At 49.6% G+C, this 21,009-nt stretch overlaps 1 protein-coding gene and 1 long non-coding RNA gene across 6 annotated transcripts in view; both read right to left on the bottom strand.

Annotated features, from left to right (window-relative positions):
* The window catches only part of MLLT6 (MLLT6, PHD finger containing), a 733,108-nt gene that overhangs the window by 297,237 nt on the left and 414,862 nt on the right, over positions 1-21,009 (bottom strand). The gene's annotated exons all lie outside the window — the stretch shown is intronic.
* Positions 1-21,009, bottom strand: part of LOC147717508 (uncharacterized) — an 80,536-nt gene that overhangs the window by 330 nt on the left and 59,197 nt on the right. Inside the window, exon 2 of the long non-coding RNA XR_015296077.1 lies at positions 753-833. This is a non-coding gene — a long non-coding RNA (uncharacterized LOC147717508). The remainder of the gene's footprint in view (positions 1-752; positions 834-21,009) is intronic.

The following is a 21,009-nucleotide window of genomic DNA, read 5'->3' as shown; positions in this document are numbered from 1 at the left end:
ATGAGACGGACCTGTCCACACCCTACATTTTGTGCCAGGAGCATGCATAATGGACCACTGGCACCATAAAAACGCCACACAACATGCACCCAAGATGTCACGCAAGATTTGGGGGGTAATCAAACAGACCTTTGCACAAGAATAGTCGGACTACATTCTCTTTTGCACTGAAGGGAAAAAGGCCTGGTCACATTAAAGTTTTACTGACATAGTAAAACAGCCAGGCTACACGCTAGAACAGCCCGGTGCTTGCCCCTGTACCACGTGGGGCATTCCAGTCCCAATAATAAAGAATATGAACAGTGCTGCAGCTCACTGGAGTTCACTACCCACACCTCCCCCATCTTATGGACGCAGGGCGTGTACAGGATCACTAAGAAACAGAAGCTGCTAACACCACACAGCTATGCACGACCACTGGAAAACGCAAGGTTTGGGGGGGAATCAAACAGACCTTTGCACAAGAATAGTCGGACTACATTCTCTTTTGCACTGAAGGGAAAAAGGCCTGGTCACATTAAAGTTTTACTAACATAGTAAAACAGCCAGGCTACACGCTAGGACAGCCCGGTGCTTGCCCCTGTACCACATGGGGCATTCCAGTCCCAAGAATAAAGAATATGAACAGTGCTGCAGCTCACTGGAGTTCACTACCCACACCTCCCCCATCTTTTCAGATATACCTTTCTAGGTTTCATTCCTGATCACTTCTGAAAAGTACTGACTGACCTGACACAGCTTCAATAGCTCACCTTGTTCAGTTCCCTACAAAAGAAAGCCGGAGTATGTTTATCATGAGCCTGGTCCGTCTTTGTCGGCTTCTTGCTGGAAGGCTACTAGAAGAACAAGCCGTGAGCGAAACCGTAACCTTCCGTGGGGCAGGACTTCCGTCTTCAGAAGCCCGCGCCCGCGCCCACGGAGAGAAGCAGTGCTGGTGACGCGGGGCTCCCATGCCCGAGGGAGAGCCCCGCGGTGGCGGCTGAAGTCCGGAGTGGCGGTAAGTGGGCCTTACTTGTGGAGGGGGTGGGGTGCGCTTGTGTGTGTGTATGCGTTCGTGTGTGTGGCGGGGGGGGCTCTGTATGTGTGTGTGCGTGTGTGTAGGTGCGCTCGTGTGTGTGTCTCTGTGTGTGTGCTGCGGGGGTGGGCGGGTGTCTCTGTATGTGTGTGTGCGTGTGTGGTGGAGTTGCGCTTGTGTGTGTGTCTCTGTGCGCATGCGTAAGCAAAGGGAGGTGTGGCTGTGTGGTACAGCTTTCCAGGAGAGGAGACAGGAGCTGGCCATAGCGAGCGCGTTCACGTGCGCGTGGCCCGCTCAATTCCGAGCACGCGGCCAGCTCCTGTCCCCTCTCCTGGAAAGAAGAATCCCTAACAATAGGTCTCTGGCGAGACCGCGCTTCGCGCGGTTCAACGCCACAAGACCTAAAAACACTCTGGCTCTGTCCAATACTGCTCGCCTCACTCTGGGGTCCCACAGGGGTCCACACTCTCATCCACCCTTTTCAACCTGTTCATGGATCCCCTAACTGAACTCTTAAAATTGTCCAACATTCATTACCACATGTAGGCTGATGACACCCAATTGTACCTGAAAGTCTCTTTCTAAGAGAACATAAGGTCTCACAAATCAACACTTAAGGAAACTCAAAGTTAATTGACTCTCAATCACTTGAAACTAAATGCACTCAAAACAGAATTTCTCCTTATCGCCCCAGCTAATCACTCCCCAGACATCGAAGAATGGATCCATCAACTTACAGCTCTTGACTGCACTCCAAGAATCTTTGATTCCGTGAGCTCTCTGGGAATAATACTCGACAAACATCTGAACATACAAAAGCACATCAGTGTTCTCCCCAAAGGTGCGAACCTCCAATAGAGTCTAGAGGGATATTAAACCGTTCCTGCCCCACAATGACTTCAATACTGTGGTGCAAACCCTAGTGATTTCTAAACTGGACTATGGTAGTGCCACCCTTTGCGGCCTTCGTAGAGCAAAGCCGGCGCCACTTAGGGTTTCTCTCAACTCTGCTGCAAGGCTCATTACAGGCTCCAAACACTATCATCACAACACACCAGAGTTGAAATCTCTTAAAGGGCTCCTGCATGTAGCAAGGATTCATCGGAAAATTCCCTGCATGATGCATAAAGCTTTACACTTCAACATCCCAATCTATCTTACACAAAAACTGAGCTTTCTGGGGGCTCTCGCTCCTCTTGAGGCTCTTGCACCTTACGGCTCAAGCCACCGAAATTCCTTAAAAAGAAAACTTACAAGCAAGCTTTTTTGGGTATTGCTCCAAGAATCTGGAACGCCACCTGAAATAAGACTTAATAATGGCTTCCTTCAAAAAGAAGTCAAAGAGTTACTAATGGAAGACATTTTTGGGCTAGCTTACAATCACCTTAAGATGCTTTGACTTTCTTTTTTTCCCAGTAGTTCTGTTTTTGATTTTCATGATCTGTTATGTTGTTTTTCTTTTTTGATTGTGTTACGATTACCTCAAGTTGCGCCCGATGTAAAGTGCTCTGTTACCCTTATGTGGTCTTGTTCGTTTTACATAAAACTCTTCCAATAAAATAAAATAAAATCAAAAAAGAATAATCTTATAAGAAAGAGAGGGAAGTTCTAAGATAAAGATGAGGTCACTTGCAAGGCACTGAAAGGAGCACAAGAAAAACCACCCAGTTAGCTAATTTTGTTAAATACAAATTCATAAATGAGCGTCAGATAAGGAACTGAGGTAGCATAGTTTAAAGAACGGATGGGACATTAAATGGAGCAGTGAAACCCGTTTCAAAGGGTTCTACTGCAGACAGAAACCCCTGAGCAACACATTGTGAATTGATGTACCCGTCGAAGCCTGTGGAAGGTGGTAGGATTCTTATGGTAGAAACACTAAATTCTTTTTAAATTCCTCCTGCATAAAGTTGAAAACCCGGAGTTGCAGCTCTAAACTTCAAAGACCCACAATCAGTCACTGCACATTTCCAATGAAGATAATAGCAAGACAGAGTGAAGGAACAAGGAGGGCCAAGAACTGACACTGCCTAGACATGAAATGCACACGAACTTAAAAGACACAACGTCTTCACCTTCCAATTGAAAACATAATCTGCATGTTTATTTGGCTGGAACTCAGGTGAGTCTCGGGATGGAAGTAAAGTAAAGAATCTACTTTTTGGCCTATGCCATATGCAGAGAATGGAGAGGGCCAGCGGACCCAAGAATAATGGGGAATCGTCATTGCCCCATGAAAATCCCCAGATTGGTAAGAACTAAGGCCCTGGGATTTGGAAGAGGAAAAGCATTTAACAGATTTTTTGGGCACTCTATCACAGGGTTTAAGTAATGCTCTGTAAACATATGTGGCGCTGATAAATTTGCTTATGTCTGCTTTCAGAATACTTCCTAAGAAAGCTCCCCTTTTTCAAATCAGAAGGTGTCCTTGGCACTACATATTGTACGCTTAGCTTTACCATATCACATGTATGCACCTAATAATCCACCTAGCAATCCCACATTGAGGATCACCCTATTGATCAAGTTACTTACCTTCGGTAACAATATATCTGTAAGAGACATAGTTTAGTTATAGTTCCTTACCTGCAGAATTACCCCCAGGCGTCAGACTGGATCCGGAGAATTTTTTCGTTAGCAGTACCCCTGCGTGTCGAAAGGTGGCGTCGGTCGATTCCGCGTTCGTCGTTGGCATTGTGGTCGCCGGAATGATGTTGCGGTATCTACTTAGACGCTGCCCTCGCGCACTGACGTCAAGTTCTTTTACAAGACATTCCACGCCAGAAGAGCAGAGCCATACAAGACACTGACCACTGGTGAACAAAACTAGGGCCCTGAAAGAAAGTCCTTAACCCTAGAAGTCAGTTCGCAGAACGAGGAGAATGGGTGGGGCGGTAAGGAATCTATAACTAATCAATGTTTCTTACAGATATATCATTACTGAAGGTAAGTAACTTGTTCATCTGAAAGAGACAATTCGTTATAGATTCCTTACATGTAGAATAGATACCACATCAATACCAACCCCGGAGGTGGGTCTGCGAACTAGGTACACACCAAAAAGTCCTGGAAAACAGAACGGCCAAAGAAGCTGGTTCTCCGGACTTGAGTGTCCAGGCAGTACTGTTTGGTGAAAGTGTGCAGAGATGCCCACGTAGCTGCTTGACAGTTGTCATTGAGGGGGACTCCACGTCCCAAAGCAGTGGTAGATGCCATCGACCTGGTGGAATGGGCACCCAGTCCCACTGGAGGCTCCTTCTTTGCCAAAGAATAGCAAGCTTTTATGCACAAAACAACCCACCTAGAGATGGTCCGTTTGTGCACGGCCCAACCTTTTTTGGCACCCACGTAGCCAACAAAGAGCTGGTCATCCACCCGGAATTGCTTTGTACAATCCAAATCAAAGGAAAGCGCACGTTTTGGATCCAGGCGGTGGAGCCTCGCTTCCTCCTTAGAAGGATGTGGAAAGAAGGTGGGCAAAGTGATGGTTTGACCAATGTGGAAAGAAGTAACCACTTTGGGAAGAAGACAAGTTCGAGGTCAAAGAACAACCTTGTACGGATGAACAGCCAGAAAAGGAAGTTTTAAAGACGGAGCTAGGAACTTAGAGCTTACTCAACCTGCGAGCAGAGGTGATAGCAACCATTAAGGCAGTCTTTAACGTCAAAAGTCTGAGAGGACAGTTATGTAGTGGCTCAAAGGGATGCACAGTAGTGTGGCTCACTGGTTAGAGGCGGCAGACCCGAGAGCAGAGGACGGCCCGGGACCAGGGTTCGATTCCCGGCGCGGCAGGTTTCTGGACCAGGGTCAGCGGACTCGATAATTCTCTCGCCTCGGTGCCCACTCTGATCAGCGATCACACTCGGCAACTCTGGGCATTAGCTTGCCTCATCTTCACTAACGGCCCCACCAGACCGCCGGGGATGCCTGGTCTCACCCTGGAGATACCCATTAAGGGACCATCTCTCAGGGAAGCCAGGAAGGGTTTCGCAGCGGTCGAAGCGCCTTGGGACCCTACGGGTAAGTAGTGCGCTATATAAATGCCTATACATACATACATACATACATACATACATACATAAGATAACTTAGAAGTCCCACTGGGGCGTTATGAAGGAAAAGGAGGAAAAAGATGAGTAATACCCTTAAGGAAGCGATTTACAACAGGTGACTTGAAAAGAGAAGGCTGATCAGGAAGCCAGCCTGAGAAAGGCTGAAATGGCGGAGAGGTAGCCCTTTACAGTGCCCAGAGCAGAGCCCTGCTTGGCCAAAGAAAGGAAGAACAAGAGAACCTCAGAAAGGGGGGCGTAAAGAGGATCCACAGCCTTTGCTGTGCACCACACCACAAATTTGTTCCATCTGCAGACGTATACCGTCCTAGTGGAGGGAAGCCTGGCTGCCACGATAACATCACAGATTTTGAGAGTACGGTTGAAAACTGTCAACTGTCGCAGCTCAATCACAACGCAAGGACGTGAAGACCGGTTCGGGTTGAGGACCGTCCCCGGCTGCTGCAACAGAATATCCTCCCGAAGAGGCAGTCTGATCGAAGGATCGATGGCTATGTGTAACATCTCGGGATACCAGACTCTTCGTGCCCAATACGGAGCCACAAGAATGACTTGGGCCCGGTCGCGCTTGATCTTCTTCAGCACTCTGGGCAGAAGTGTTATAGGCAGAAAGGCGTATAGAAGACCGAAACTCCACTTGCGAAAAAAATGTCGAGGACCCCACAAGTCTTGTTTGCTTGTAGAGAGTTCTTGCAGGGATGAAATGAATAACCGCCACAGTTTCCCACCTCTCCCCTATCTAGCAAATATACTGACCGGAGTGATGGTGAAGACAGGGGAAGGAATCATAATATGTGGTTATTTGTTCCTTTAGTGTGTAGACCAGGTGGAGTACGCCCAATGGAAATGAAGGAACCCTTCTAGGAACTACTGCCTTTAAGAATAAATCATAGGGTAATAAACCACTGCCCCTTGTACCACAAGCACACATACGTTTGCACACAGTCAAGGGAAACATCAATAGTCACCTGGAATATGGCACTTTGAGTATTTGCGGTGTATGACCTTACACATCAGAAGGAACATAGAACGGAATGTAGGCGCACCGGCGCGTAGAAAGGAAGTATTTACGGTGCGGATACTACTGTAGCCCAAATGAAACAATAAGCGCTCATGCGATGGAACCAAGAATAAGCAAGCGACCACACATCAGAAGGAACATAGAACTGAATATATAGGCGTCCTTGCAGATAGAAAGTATGTATCCAGAGTGCGGACACCACTGTAGCCCAAATGAAACAATAAGCGCTCCTGCGCAATGAGCGAAATGTGAAAAAGGCTACGTGCTCCTGCATGTGCCGCATATCACTAGTACAGAAAGTGGTGAACAAAAAAGGAAAGGCAACGAGCTCCTGCGTTTGTCTTTTCGATAGGGCTTGGAAATCCCTTAAGAAGCAAGGAGAAGTAACGCGCTCCTGCACGTGTCTCCACACAACAAGATCTGGAAATGCCTAAAGAAATAAAGAGTCAACGCGCTCCTGCGCATGTCTCTACATCAGGTCTGGAAATGCTGATAATCACAACAAGAGGCATCGCGCTCCAGCGCGTGCCTCCACACCGAAGGGTAGAAAGTGATACAGCGCTTTTGCCACAAGGGAGAAGTGGGTCTTGTGGCTAAGCGTTCCTGCGTGCACCACCTCAATGAATACAGCACAAGTGCTCCAGCACTTTGTGGAAGCAAGAAAATACCGGTCTTCCAGTCGAGCGGAACCTGGAGGAAGCAGATGATAGGTGACTCCGTCTCCACCAAAGTTGAATTCAGTATCGGAAGCAACCTGGGTTGAGCGCCGCTGGTCCTTATGTGGTCTCACCCGGAAGTGCTCTTGGTGGTGACCTCTAGGTCTACTGTCTGTAAAAGGAAGCTAGACAGTTATCCCCTTGGTTTGCCCACGAGGAAGTGGACAAACTACAACAGCAGTCACACAGACCGGAACCATGACAGAAAAGCGACGCCGAGCGAGTGCCGCCTTGGAAATTCCAACGCACAGAATTGCTGACATTGCACGTTCTCTTCGGTGGCGAATAGATCTAACCAAGGCTCTTCCCACTGCTTAAAGAGACCTTGCACCACCTCTGAGGAAGACACCATTTGTGATCCATCATGCACCTGCGGCTGAGTTCGTCCGCCCTGGCGTTCCGAGAACCTTCCAGGTGTTGAACCACCAGGGATATGCCCTGATGTTCTAGCCATGTCCAGAGACGGAGAGCCTCTTGAAATAGGGTCCACATCCCCACCCTTCCCTGTTTATTGCAGTACCACATGGCAGTGGTGTCCGTGAATACCTGCACTACTCTTCCCCGACAGAGAGAAGGAATGCTTTTAGTGCAAGATGGATTGCCAGAAGCTCCAAAAGATTGATGTGGAGCCCGGACTCCGCCGGAGACCAAAGGCATCTGATCTCCGCCTCTCCCAAGTGGCGGCCCCACCCCAAAAGTGATGCATCCATCACCAATGTGAACTCTGGTTGGGTAAGAGAGAGGGATCTGCCGTTGACTCAATCCTGGTTTGTTAGCCACCACTGCAATTGACGTGCAGTGCCCTCCAAGATCTGAACGCAATCGGACAGATTCCCCTGATGCTGTGCCTACTGGAACTTCAGGTTCCACTGCAAAGCCCGCAAACGCCACCTGGCATGAGGTCCAGCAGCCTCAGGGTCATTCTGAACGAAACCAAGGATAGAGGCTGATAAATCAGAATCATAGCCCGAATATCCCAGAGTCGATGCTCAGGAGGATAAGCCCGAAACTGCCTGGGACTAGCCCGCCTTCAACAGCCAGTCGTTAAGATAGAGGAAAACTGGAACACCTGATCTGCGCAGATGAGCTGCCACCACCGCCCTCACTTTCGTGAACACCCAAGGGGCGCTGGTAAGGCCAAAGGGGAGCACGATAGATAACCTGAAAGAGCTCGTGGGCTACCATGAACCACAGGTAATGCCAGTGCCGGCAGGACGGGGATGTGAAAATAAGCTTCATGCAAGTCCAACGCTACCATCCAGTCTCCAGGGCTGAGGGCAGATAGGACCTGAGCTAGTGTCAACATTTTGAACTTCTCCTTCCAGGGGAAGCGGTTGACGTTCCTGAGATCTAAGATAGGACGCAAGCCTTTGTCCTTCCTGGGCACCAGAAAGTAGTGGGAATAGCAACCACGACCTACTTCTGGGGCAGGAACTCACTTGATTGCTCCCTTGGCCAAGAGAGACGTAACTTTCTACAGGAGAAGGGCCCAGATGACCGTCTGAGATGCAATAGTGCTGAGGTGCCATGGATGGAGGGGTAGTCTCGAAGGGGAGGGAGTAGCCCCTTTGGACTATTGCAAAACACACCTGTCCAAAGTGATGATGCGCCAGTGAAGGAGGTGATGACGAATCCTGCCAGCCATTGGCAATTGGTGGTCCTGGCTTGAGAGGCTGTTGAGGCTTCGTGTGTTCCTGTAAATTTTAAAGACTGCTTTTAAAATTGTACTTTCTTGTTAGAGTGAGCGCTTTTCAGCGCTGTGCTTTCTCGTGTATTTTCTCTAATTTTAAATACGCTTACTCACTTGCTCTGATCGCCGCCTCTGGCGCAACGCCTGTTTTTGATCGCCACCTTGGCGCAACGTGTTGTACTAGCAACTGTTATTGCTCCTTGCTCCTGGCACCGATCCGCCACGGCTTGTGCCGTTTGTAGCGGCGGTGGCCACACGAGCGCACTCTGACCCCCGCCCTCCATCCTCACTTCCGCCCTGCTGCCCAATTCGCAGGTTAGCGGTGCAGTGACTGGAATAGACGGCATTATTTAAACCCAGCACTGACGTTAGTTCTGTGCTAACTGCTGGCTTGAGAGGCTGTTGAGGCTTCGTGTGTTCCTGTAAATTTTAAAGACTGCTTTTAAAATTGTACTTTCTTGTTAGAGTGAGCGCTTTTCAGCGCTGTGCTTTCTTGTGTATTTTCTCTAATTTTAAATACGCTTACTCACTTGCTCTGATCGCCGCCTCTGGCGCAACGCCTGTTTTTGATCGCCACCTTGGCGCAACGTGTTGTACTAGCAACTGTTATTGCTCCTTGCTCCTGGCACCGATCCGCCACGGCTTGTGCCGTTTGTAGCGGCGGTGGCCACACGAGCGCACTCTGACCCCCGCCCTCCATCCTCACTTCCGCCCTGCTGCCCAATTCGCAGGTTAGCGGTGCAGTGACTGGAATAGACGGCATTATTTAAACCCAGCACTGACGTTAGTTCTGTGCTAACTGCTGGCTTGAGAGGCTGTTGAGGCTTCGTGTGTTCCTGTAAATTTTAAAGACTGCTTTTAAAATTGTACTTTCTTGTTAGAGTGAGCGCTTTTCAGCGCTGTGCTTTCTTGTGTATTTTCTCTAATTTTAAATACGCTTACTCACTTGCTCTGATCGCCGCCTCTGGCGCAACGCCTGTTTTTGATCGCCACCTTGGCGCAACGTGTTGTACTAGCAACTGTTATTGCTCCTTGCTCCTGGCACCGATCCGCCACGGCTTGTGCCGTTTGTAGCGGCGGTGGCCACACGAGCGCACTCTGACCCCCGCCCTCCATCCTCACTTCCGCCCTGCTGCCCAATTCGCAGGTTAGCGGTGCAGTGACTGGAATAGACGGCATTATTTAAACCCAGCACTGACGTTAGTTCTGTGCTAACTGCTGGCTTGAGAGGCTGTTGAGGCTTCGTGTGTTCCTGTAAATTTTAAAGACTGCTTTTAAAATTGTACTTTCTTGTTAGAGTGAGCGCTTTTCAGCGCTGTGCTTTCTCGTGTATTTTCTCTAATTTTAAATACGCTTACTCACTTGCTCTGATCGCCGCCTCTGGCGCAACGCCTGTTTTTGATCGCCACCTTGGCGCAACGTGTTGTACTAGCAACTGTTATTGCTCCTTGCTCCTGGCACCGATCCGCCACGGCTTGTGCCGTTTGTAGCGGCGGTGGCCACACGAGCGCACTCTGACCCCCGCCCTCCATCCTCACTTCCGCCCTGCTGCCCAATTCGCAGGTTAGCGGTGCAGTGACTGGAATAGACGGCATTATTTAAACCCAGCACTGACGTTAGTTCTGTGCTAACTGCTGGCTTGAGAGGCTGTTGAGGCTTCGTGTGTTCCTGTAAATTTTAAAGACTGCTTTTAAAATTGTACTTTCTTGTTAGAGTGAGCGCTTTTCAGCGCTGTGCTTTCTCGTGTATTTTCTCTAATTTTAAATACGCTTACTCACTTGCTCTGATCGCCGCCTCTGGCGCAACGCCTGTTTTTGATCGCCACCTTGGCGCAACGTGTTGTACTAGCAACTGTTATTGCTCCTTGCTCCTGGCACCGATCCGCCACGGCTTGTGCCGTTTGTAGCGGCGGTGGCCACACGAGCGCACTCTGACCCCCGCCCTCCATCCTCACTTCCGCCCTGCTGCCCAATTCGCAGGTTAGCGGTGCAGTGACTGGAATAGACGGCATTATTTAAACCCAGCACTGACGTTAGTTCTGTGCTAACTGCTGGCTTGAGAGGCTGTTGAGGCTTCGTGTGTTCCTGTAAATTTTAAAGACTGCTTTTAAAATTGTACTTTCTTGTTAGAGTGAGCGCTTTTCAGCGCTGTGCTTTCTTGTGTATTTTCTCTAATTTTAAATACGCTTACTCACTTGCTCTGATCGCCGCCTCTGGCGCAACGCCTGTTTTTGATCGCCACCTTGGCGCAACGTGTTGTACTAGCAACTGTTATTGCTCCTTGCTCCTGGCACCGATCCGCCACGGCTTGTGCCGTTTGTAGCGGCGGTGGCCACACGAGCGCACTCTGACCCCCGCCCTCCATCCTCACTTCCGCCCTGCTGCCCAATTCGCAGGTTAGCGGTGCAGTGACTGGAATAGACGGCATTATTTAAACCCAGCACTGACGTTAGTTCTGTGCTAACTGCTGGCTTGAGAGGCTGTTGAGGCTTCGTGTGTTCCTGTAAATTTTAAAGACTGCTTTTAAAATTGTACTTTCTTGTTAGAGTGAGCGCTTTTCAGCGCTGTGCTTTCTCGTGTATTTTCTCTAATTTTAAATACGCTTACTCACTTGCTCTGATCGCCGCCTCTGGCGCAACGCCTGTTTTTGATCGCCACCTTGGCGCAACGTGTTGTACTAGCAACTGTTATTGCTCCTTGCTCCTGGCACCGATCCGCCACGGCTTGTGCCGTTTGTAGCGGCGGTGGCCACACGAGCGCACTCTGACCCCCGCCCTCCATCCTCACTTCTGCCCTGCTGCCCAATTCGCAGGTTAGCGGTGCAGTGACTGGAATAGACGGCATTATTTAAACCCAGCACTGACGTTAGTTCTGTGCTAACTGCTGGCTTGAGAGGCTGTTGAGGCTTCGTGTGTTCCTGTAAATTTTAAAGACTGCTTTTAAAATTGTACTTTCTTGTTAGAGTGAGCGCTTTTCAGCGCTGTGCTTTCTCGTGTATTTTCTCTAATTTTAAATACGCTTACTCACTTGCTCTGATCGCCGCCTCTGGCGCAACGCCTGTTTTTGATCGCCACCTTGGCGCAACGTGTTGTACTAGCAACTGTTATTGCTCCTTGCTCCTGGCACCGATCCGCCACGGCTTGTGCCGTTTGTAGCGGCGGTGGCCACACGAGCGCACTCTGACCCCCGCCCTCCATCCTCACTTCCGCCCTGCTGCCCAATTCGCAGGTTAGCGGTGCAGTGATTATCTCCCTGGTGTATTTAATGCCTCTATGGCGGAAGCGCAGCGGACGAGCGCAGCGGGAGCGCCGACTTCGCGCCGAAGTCGTGCCAAAGTCCTGCCCGTCTGCGCCCGTCCGCGCCAGTACGGGCCCAGGGCCTAGTCCCTCTGCACATATTCCTACCTCCTACTCACGCTCCACCCGACTGCAGCTGCGGGGACCTTTGTGCCCCTCGCATACCGTTCTAAACTGTCAAAATGCTCCCATATCCTGTTCCCATTGCTCCCTTGCCTTGGACTCCCTCGATTCATGTATAGACAGTATGTCATCCACGTTTTGGAATTTCCCCTCCCCTATGCGCACCTTCCCTCCCACTTTGCACAATTCCTCACCCGCTCTGAGCTTCATTAGCATTAACTGTCGATCGCTCTCAAAACACAAGAGAGATATTTTCGACCTTTTGGAGACAGTTAGTCCTGCTGCCATGTTTGTCACCGAAACTTGGCTAAATGATAGCTCTGGCCCTGATATCGCCATGGCTCTCCCCAATGATTACACCTATGTGGGGCGAAATCGAACGCTTAAAGACGGCGGGGGAATCGCTATCATCTTCAAGAGAGAATTCTCTTGTAAATGGGAAGACCTTGACTTTCCTAACTGTGAAGCGGGCTTGTTTAAATTAACTCTCTCTCCTCAGTTCACCTTAACCGGCACCCTGATTTACCGCCCGCCAGGCTCAGCTAGCCTCTGGGCTGCTTCATTTCCTGAACTTATCGCCCCTTTCTTAGCACTATCTACTAACTTCACTATTGTTGGGGATTTAAATATCCATTTCAATTCTGTCTCTTGTGCTACTGCTAAACACCTTATACAGGATCTTGAAGCCCTAGACTTACATCTCCTCAATTCCGACCCTACTCATAAGGCCGGTAATCTTCTAGATCCCATCATTTCCAACTTGACTGGCATCTCTTATCAATCCTCTACCCCTGTTCTCTGGTCAGATCATTTTATTGTTAATTTCTCTATTAAAACGTGCGTAGTTGATTTCTTCAGGCCAGACCCTCCTCACAAAGCTAGCAGGAACTGGAAACGTCTAGATCTAAACAAATTAAACTCTCTCCTTGCCAATTCTAAACCTTCGGTTTCCAACATGACTATCAAAGAGCTACCTGCTGTTAGATCATGGTTAACTACTGCTTTGGACTCTTGTCTCCCTACCCAAAAAAACAAATCTCAAATTCATCACCCCCCGGCACCCTGGTTTAACGACTCCCTCCGCCTTGAAAAATCTAACTGCAAAAAATTGGAACGGATTTGGCGTTCTAATTATAACCCTGAGCATAAAGCAAAATACAGGTCCGCTCTTAAAATCTACCATGCGGCATGTGACACCGCTAGAGCTAACTTTGCCAACAGCACCATACTTACAGCTCAAAATAGACCCAAGGCCCTGTTTAAAATAGTCAAGGAGCTCTCAGGTGCTTCCTCTGTTCCTAAGGATCCCTGTCTAGACACTGCCCAGTGTAACGCTCTAGCCAACTTCTTTCTTGAAAAAATTGACAAAATCTATGCCATTTTTAATTCTACTCCAGCCGCCCCAACTCATGCTGCTCAAGATCCTTGTAACTCTCCCCCGGTTACTACTCCCTGCTCTCTGCTGACCACCACCCCACTTCATGCTTGGGATCCTATCTCCCCCACGCTTCTAAAAAAGTATCTCCAGGACATCAAATCTGGCTCCCCCCTCGACCCTCTGCCCCCTCAAGTTCTGAGTTCCCTTGACCCTGCCCTACTTCACATTATTTTGGATGTCCTAAACGCTTCCCTAACAGAAGCGATTGTCCCAAATGAATGGAAGCACGCAATGGTGGTACCATTACTAAAAAAGGCCAACGCAGACCCCAATAATCCTTCCAATTTTCGCCCTATTTCTTTGCTTTCCTGCTTTTCCAAGATTTTGGAGAAACATGTTAATTGTTTGCTTAACTCCTTTGTTGAATCCACCAATTTTCTTCATGGCTCTCAATCCGGGTTCAGGGCTGGCTTCTCCACGGAAACAACTCTCCTTGGCGTGTCAGAAACCATCAGACGCCAAGTGGATAATGGTGAGACGGTGGCACTCATCCTGCTTGACTTGAGTGCCGCTTTTGACACCGTCTCCCATTCCATCTTATTGTCCACCTTGGAGGCAGTCGGTGTCGGTGGTACCGCCCTGGCCTGGATCGCTAATTTTCTTTCTGACCGCACGTTTCAAGTTTTTTCTTCCACATCTGCTTCATCTATTCTCCCTTCCTCTCACGGTGTTCCCCAGGGGTCTATCCTTAGTCCCCTTTTCTTTAACCTATATGTGAGGCCTCTTGCTTTCCTGGCGGAACAGGCTGGTCTCACAATTTATTCCTATGCTGATGACACTCAAGTCATCTACTCACTCTCCACCAATAAAAACCTCCCATTTTCCTCTCTTCAAATTGGGCTGAAACACATTTCGGGCTGGATGCTGAAGCACAAACTAAAACTAAACGGGGACAAAACTGAGCTGCTCCTGTTTGGCCCAGACACCTCTCTCTGGGGCCCACATCATTGGCCTCCGGAGATGGGTCCTCTACCCATTCCATCAGTGTCTGCTCGCAATCTTGGTGTGATCTTCGACAACCAACTCACTTTCAAACAACACGCTGTGAAAGTCTCAGCCACCTGTACTACCATCATCAGGTGGCTGAGAAAGATCACCTGGATGCTGCCTGCGGACACCTTGAGGACCGTAGTCCAGGCTCTTGTCATCTCCCGCCTGGACTATGGGAACATCCTTCTCCTAGGTGCCGCCAAAGAGGTAACCAGGAAGTACCAGGTGGTACAGAATATGGCAGTCCGCCTGATCTGTCACCTTCCTGCCAGATCCTCGGTTACTCATCATATGCGGAACCTACACTGGTTGCGGATTGAAAGCAGAGTCAATTTCAAAGCACTTTGCTACATGCACAAAATCATGATTGGTAGAGCCCCTCGCTATCTCTCTGCTCTGGTGCAGCAATATATCCCCCCCGTACACTCAGGTCCTCGACGCAGAACAAATTTAAGATCCCGCGCATCAACAGAGCCAAGATGGGAGGACGCTCGTTTTCCCTGTTGGCCCCATCCTTATGGAATTCTCTTCCTCAATCTTTGCGCACTGAATTGTGCTTTCTGAAATTCCGTAAGGGAATAAAAACTTGGCTTTTCAACAATTAATGTTGGATCTTATGTTCCTCCCTCCCTCTCATCATTCAGTTTGCCCTAGCGCCGGGAAACCTCCGGGTAGCTGCGCGCTCAATAAATGTAATTATAAATAAATAAATAAATAATAGGTCGGACTAGGAGGATTTGTAGGCTGCTGCAGAGGGGGCGCTGGTGGACTGGCACACTGGCTGGCCCTTGCGCCAGACTGTGGCTCTGGGTGGAACGTGGCGGGGCACCGCTTCCGTCGCTATGAAAGAAGCGAAAAGCAGTCTGCGCAGGGTGAGTGGTGGAGAGGCCCAAGGACCTGGCCCAGGAGTCCTTGAAGTGCTCTAGCGCGTTGTCTGCTATGTCGCCAAACAGGCAACGGCAATCAAAAGGCATGTCCAACAAAGTAGCCTGGAAATCCCCAGAAAAATCAATCGACCTCAGCCAGGCGTAGCGTCGAAGGGCTACCAATGTTGAAATCGTCCTGCCTAGCGAGTCGGCGGTGTTCAGTCCACATCTGATGTCAAACTTAGCTGTGTCTCTCCCCTTGGCGACTGCACGGAAGAGCACGGCCCGGGCCTCCTCCGGTCACTGTGGCAGCACCTGTGCTACAGTATCCCACACAGAGTAGGAGTAACGCCCTAACAGACACGCAGTGTTTACCGACCGCAGCCCCAAGCTGGAGGAAGAAAACATCTTCTTCCCAAGATGGTCCAGCTTAGTGGATTCCCTATCAGGTGGTGCACGAGGGAATGCGCCTTTGGGTGTAGAGGCTTAGACCACCAAGCTCTCAGGGGTGGGGTGTTGGGAGAGGAAAGAGGGGTCGCCTGGAGCCTGGCGGTGGCATCGGGCAATCAGCCTATCAACAGGAGCTCCTGTGTGGGCCTGGACCAGGTGCCCAAAAGGATGTCAGTAAGGGCTTCATTAAAAGGCAGCAGGGGCTCCGAAGAGGCCGCTGCTGGCTGAAGCACCTCCGTCAGGAGATTCGTCCTGACTGCTAATGTAGGTAGCTCGAGGTGGAGGGCCTTGGCTGTCCTAAGCAACACCAACTGCGTAAGAAGCACCCTCATCTGCAGTGACAGTAGGAGGAGACAGCATGCCAAGGTCTGGGGAGGAATCCAGAACACTGGCTTCCCCAAATCCTCTCTCCAGTCCAGTTCATCAAACTGGTCAGCTAAAGGGCCTACAGACTCCTCCAAGTAATCTTCACCCTTCTCTGGCTGCCAATCCGGCCTATAAAGAACACCAGGATACAACAGAGGTACAAAAGTACCACTTGGCGCCGGATCCGGCATCGGTCGATGTCAGTCCAGCTCCGTGTCCAAGTCAGGGTGGAGGCCAGGGTCAATACCGGCCAGGGTCAAAACCGACCAGGGACACAACCAGCGTCGGTTGCGGATGTGGTGCTGGTTGAATCAGCACCGGGGGACGAGTTACAAGGTCGACTGGCGCCGATCCGGATACAGGCCTGTATCCAAGGGGACGCTGCGGTGTCGAAGGCCAAGGGCCCCGAGCTGGGTCCACAGGCCCGAAGATGCCCTGGCCAAGTCGGACTGCCCAAAGATGGCATGCATCGCTTTGTAGAAACTCCGAAGCTGGGCAGGAGTCGCTCCGGGTCCCGGAAAGGGAGGGAAACTCTGAGTCGACCCTTCAGGTTCCGCACGCAGAGCCACGGGACGGGCACAGTCCACATCCCTCATCGGGTCAGCCGACGGAGGGGAAGAAGTTGAAGAGCGACTATGCTTCTTCGACTTCTTCTTGTGCTTCGACTTACCTGAGGAGTGCGAAGAATTTGATGACGAGTGGTGATTACTCTGTGTTCGGTCCCTCGACCTCCCACGAGACCGGGGCCTCAAACGGCGCAGAGCGGACTTCCGGGCCTCGAGAAGCTTTTGGGACCGCTCCTGCAAAGGCTTTGGATTCATGGTCCGGCCGTCAGAGCACGACTTGTGGTCATGGTCGCACTCCAGGCACCACAGGCACACACGGTGCAGGTCTGTAACCGACATCAGCTTTAACAGGTGTCGCAAGCCTTGAAGCCGGGCAGAGGACGACTGGACATCCCTGCGTGAACCAGGAGTCAATAGACTCAAAATCTGTGTTGACAAAAGTTGTAAAAAAGTCATTCAAAAAGTGACTGGAGGTACCGCTCTCGCCGGATCTGCTCTGGCTGGTGCAGAAAAAGGAAGTACTGACGTCAGCGCGCGAGGGCCGTGTCCAAGTGAGTACTGCAACATCATTCCGGTGCCCACGGCAAACACGGAGTCGACCGACACCACCTTTCGACGGGAAGGGGTACTGCTGACAAAAATCTATAACTAATTGTCTCTTTCAGATTGTGTCGACCCGGATGAAGGGTTCTGCCACTTTTAAAGCCCATAACTAACTAATTCATCTCAGGGCTGTTATGGCAAAATGAACCTTACAAGAAAAGAACTGTACTCAGAAGAATGAACAGATCTCATCAATAGTACATTCTTGGAGGTTTAACTCTTTTACGGCCCTTCATTAAAATTTTAACATTAGCTATTAAAGAGAGGGACAAGTATGACTTGCTTTGCTCGTAAATTGCTATTGCAGATAAATGCAACCATATCTTTATCTTGACTTTGGAAGATACAGCAAATAGCAGATGATAAATTGAACTGGCATGGCAAATGGGTCTCTGTACTTACCTAAGTAGCAATGGACAAAGGTTTTCCATTTGGCTGCACGCTTGGTGGGCTTGTGTGCCTCTTTCGAGATTTGCATAAACCCCAGTTGAAGTTTTAGATAACCAAACTCTAAGAACTCGGGTGCCAGCTCGCTAGGTTTAAGTCTCCAAAGTGCAGAGGTCCTGACCTGCATGCTGTGTCAGGAGGTCTAGTCTCCACAGCAGTTTCTTGTGTGGATGAAGTGACATTTCCAGAGGCATGGATTACCACTGCTTTTGCACACCGAAAGAGGGTCTTATATGCTTGCCTCATTTTCCTCACCACATTCAGAATTAGGGAAATTGGAGAATAAGCATAGGCAAAGACTCCTCAACAATGCATCCATATTGCATTGCCCACGGACTGTGGGTGTGTGGGTACGTGGAGGTGATGGTTTGGCACTTTGCATTTTTGACAGAGGCAAATAGATCGCCAGTGAGCATGCTGTGAAATACCTGGCGATTCTTCTCCGATTTGTGGACTTGCTGATGAGTCCAGATTAGCAGGTCCACGGAAACATTCTCTACTCCTGGCAGATGCTCCACTAGCAACTGAACACAGTTGTGAATTGCCAAATGTCAAATCTTCCACACTAGCGCTGACAGCTGCCCTGCCTCGTTTCTGGATGTAATACATGGCAGTTATGTTCTCTGTCTTTATAAGGACCCCCTCCCTTCCTTGTACTGACTGGGTGACAATAACATCCAGGAAATTAATATGACAATCCTGTTGTTGTGGTTGCATCACCATTACGTGGTTGAAGTGTGGCCCCCAACACTTAAGGGAGGCATCCGTACTGACGGTCACTGGTAGCTGAGGGTCAAGAAATGGCCTGCCTAGTTACTAACTGTTCTTGTTCCACCATTTTAGGTGTTGCTGGATCCTGTCATCACCAAATTAGAACCTCTCATTGAACCTCCACTTATGACCATTGTCTCGCTAGACACATCTGTGGTGGATGCATGTGCAGCACTGTTTGAGGCAAAATGACAATGCACGAGCCATCATCCGCAGAAGTTTTATGATCATTTATGATCATTGCTACAGTAATATGGCATGATATCTGAAGAAGAGAGAGCAGTTTTTGAAATTCCATCTCCTCTGTTGTTTGGGGTAGACTTTCCCTGATGCAGTGTTTAGCACAGGTCCCTGAAAGGGTTGAATATGAGGGGCTTCAAGATGTTACTTTTTCGTATTCACTGTGAACCCTATCTGTGCAAGAGAGACATGGCCAGTGAGTAGGTTTCTTGCTTCTCCTTATCAGGCAATAATCTAGCTATGGAAAGACATGAACTCTGTCCCACCACAACCACTAAGCGCTTTGTGAACACTCTGGGATGTTACGCCAAATGGGAGAACCAAAGTCTGGTACTGCTGTCCACTTATCACAAAGCGTAAAGAGTGGTGATGAGCACATGTATCTCTGGTTTGATACCAATGTGGTAGCAGAGAATGATAGTTGTATTAATCGCCCAAGTAGCGGTGTTGGCAGAGACAAGAAAGTCATAATTGTTCACATAGGAAATAATTTTCCCTTCTGCTTCTAGTCCTTGCCCGCTCTTGCAGTACGTCACTGGATGTGCTTAACTAACTGCTCAATTTCCTCCAATTGGTCTCGGTCATAAAGGGAGAGTAATCTTGCAAAATGTGATATCTTGCACTGAGTGGCTGTCCTAACCTTTTTTCCAGCTGCATCGATCTTTTTACTCTCTTAGTCACCAGGAAGGGTGTCCCCGGTTGCCTGAGCACTACCAAGCCTCCTGGCACTATGCACAACCAAGGAGTTGTGGAATTTTAGTTTGCAATCTAAACATCATCTGCGCCAGCTTGTCATCCACGTACGACATGCACAGCAGCCATTTTAGGTATCATGGTCTCCCTGTCCACGATCGATCGCCAGCGCGCCCCTCTGACCCAGCAAGCATCCTCCGCGCACCCTGGCTCCCCTCCCTCCTCCTCATGAGCATAACCCTTCTGCATGACCCTGTCCTTGGGAGTCACACCAGCGCCTGACCAGCACCTCCTCTCCTCCTATGAAAGCCCCTCTGTTGATAAACCTTCCCTCAGCCCGATTGTCCACGCGGCATGAATACCACTCCTTTGATGACCCCTTCCCCCGTGTCCAGCTGTCCACACAGGTCTGAGGCCATCGCCTAAGCCGGCAGATATCATTTACTGCCCCTTATTGCACGAGGTCGCTCTCCTTCAAAGGACCCTCTATTGATCCAGGCCTCCCCACCCCCTGTGATTTGATCAGGCGCACACATCCTAAGACTCGACGGAACACTCAGCTGCGTGATGACCCCCTCCTCTTATCAGCAGGTTGAGGACCTCTATTGTGGGGATACATGGGGGTGGGATTGACACGAGAATTACAGGGATGTCTTTCCTTTATGTCACAATGTTCTGATTGTAATAAAGAAAGGTCACATGCCATAAACCAGTGTATAAGAGGCCAGGCCTCCGAGAGGCTGTTAGAGCACCTCGAGACGATACCTTGTTGTCTGATCTGATGTGTTCTGCTCCGTCGGAATAAAACTTCTGTTTCCTGCCTTCTGGTCTCCGGCGCCTGCCTCATTGCTTGGTAAACTTGAATGGTACAAGGGCGGTTAGCGCCGGGCAAATCTTGAGAAAGGTCCTAGCCCTACCCTTTTTCCACAGTTGGCGTCCCAAAGCGTGGGGCCCATCAGCGACACGTGGATCCAGTGGGAGAGGTCCCGATGACAGAGTGAACGACTGCAACGATCGGGAAGAGCTCGTGTCCGATAGACCCTCGTCTGACAGCCGATCATCCGACCTTCACTAGTTCTGAACAGACCTCTCTCGAGTGATCTACGGTCCTGACTGGGAACCATCAGGAGTGCCACGGGCATCACGAAGGAGAGAGGACGATCGGGCGCTGGATCCAGAGGACAGGAAACCGTCCATGCGGTCCGGGTAAGGTTGTGTAAACACGACGAATTGAGAAAAGATTGTTTTGTTTGGATAATACTAGTATTACGCTTTGTTGAAACCTCTGGAGATTCACTGTCTGCAAACGGAGAAAACAACAGGCTCTCTCTTTGCAAACAGTGAAGGATAGGTAACGCAGACTTTTGTCCCCGTTGTAATCCGTCGTGCCTATCTTCCTCCCCCACTGTTTCCCGAACTGTCGTTCGTGGATTATTGTCTGGAGATTCTTTTTCTGCAAACAGGGAAGAACAAGGTCTCTCTTTGCAGGTAGAGAAAGAGTAGGTAACGATATCTTTTCGTGCCCACTTATTCTCCCCACTGATTGTTTTGATTGACCGATTGTTCGGTATTGGTTCGTTTTGAGGTATTCACCGCCGGCAAACAACGGAGAATAGAAATATTCTGTCTAGTCTTTGCCCGCCGTGATA

The sequence above is a fragment of the Lissotriton vulgaris genome, chromosome 5, assembly GCF_964263255.1.
Source record: "Lissotriton vulgaris chromosome 5, aLisVul1.2, whole genome shotgun sequence".
In the NCBI taxonomy this organism is placed as follows: domain Eukaryota; kingdom Metazoa; phylum Chordata; class Amphibia; order Caudata; family Salamandridae; genus Lissotriton; species Lissotriton vulgaris.
The sequence above is the reverse complement of the archived record's forward strand: the minus strand, read 5'-3'. Positions and strand labels throughout refer to the sequence as shown.